Source organism: Saccopteryx bilineata, chromosome 5 (genome assembly GCF_036850765.1).
Source record: "Saccopteryx bilineata isolate mSacBil1 chromosome 5, mSacBil1_pri_phased_curated, whole genome shotgun sequence".
Classification (NCBI taxonomy): domain Eukaryota; kingdom Metazoa; phylum Chordata; class Mammalia; order Chiroptera; family Emballonuridae; genus Saccopteryx; species Saccopteryx bilineata.
The window spans coordinates 49,538,407-49,539,555 of NC_089494.1; positions in this window are offsets into that span (position 1 = coordinate 49,538,407).

Here is a 1,149-nt window from a genome sequence, read left to right on the forward strand (position 1 = left end):
GTGGGGGAGGGGCACAAAGAAAACTAGATAGAAGATGATGGAGGACAATCTGACTTTGGGTGATGGGTATGCAACATAATTGAATGACAAGATAACCTGGACATGTTTTCTTTGAATATATGTACTCTGATTTATTGATGTCACCCCATTAAAATAAAAATTTATTTATAATAAAAAATATGATATATATGTTTGCTCGCTTATAGTTTGCATGGGGTGTGGGAGACAGGGTATTAGCTGGCAAAGTCATTATAGCCTAAGGCTTAGTTTTAAAACTAAGCCTTTTCCACCTCTTTAATACTAAGATCTTTTTAAAACTAAGGTTTTTCCACACCCTTGACTGTTCTATGGTGTGGGGTGGTGCACTCTTATGAGGAATCCTATTTATGCCTCAGATAATTGGCTTTGTATTGGAGACATTTTTATTTGTATATTGGATTAAGGCCTTAATTTCTACACTATAATATACATATAAGGCAGACCAGAGGCACTCTCGCTCCGATCCTGTCATCAGCATTGCAGAGGAGAGGCAGCCAAGATGGCGAAGTGCTGAAGGAGAAGCCAGTTTGCGCAGAGTTTGTGCAGAGAGAAGGAGATGGGGAACAGAGGTGAATAAGGCTGATGGGGCCTTTTGATTCTAGGAATACTCAAATGAGTCAGTGGCTTTCGGAGACCTGAATGGAAAGGGAAGTGTTTTCCCACTGTGTGTATTTTCTCACCCGCTGGGTGTGAGCTAGGATTAAAGGTAATGGCCCACCAGTTCTTGGCTCTGTTGTTTCATTAACATCTGTCTGAATCAAATGAGAACCTGCATGGGCCAGGTGGCTGTGATGGTGGCTGCGGCTACTGACTTTACAGAATTTTATTTCCTTTTTCATCTTTTCTCAGTCATTCTGAGTTTAACAGTCAAGTTCAGATTAGTGTTAAATTGTGTTGACATTCCTGCTCACATTTGCTAATCTTCCTTTTAACTAAGAAGGACAGGCCTTGGACTGGGGATGTTCAGTAGATGACAGTACATACTTAGAAGTTAGTAATATTGTTTTGCATTCATTTCTTCTATTTATGGTAAATGGTTCAGTTTTGTTTTCCATTTATGGCAAGAGTACCTTCTTAAAAGTTAAATACATTTAAAAAGTACATAGTAGA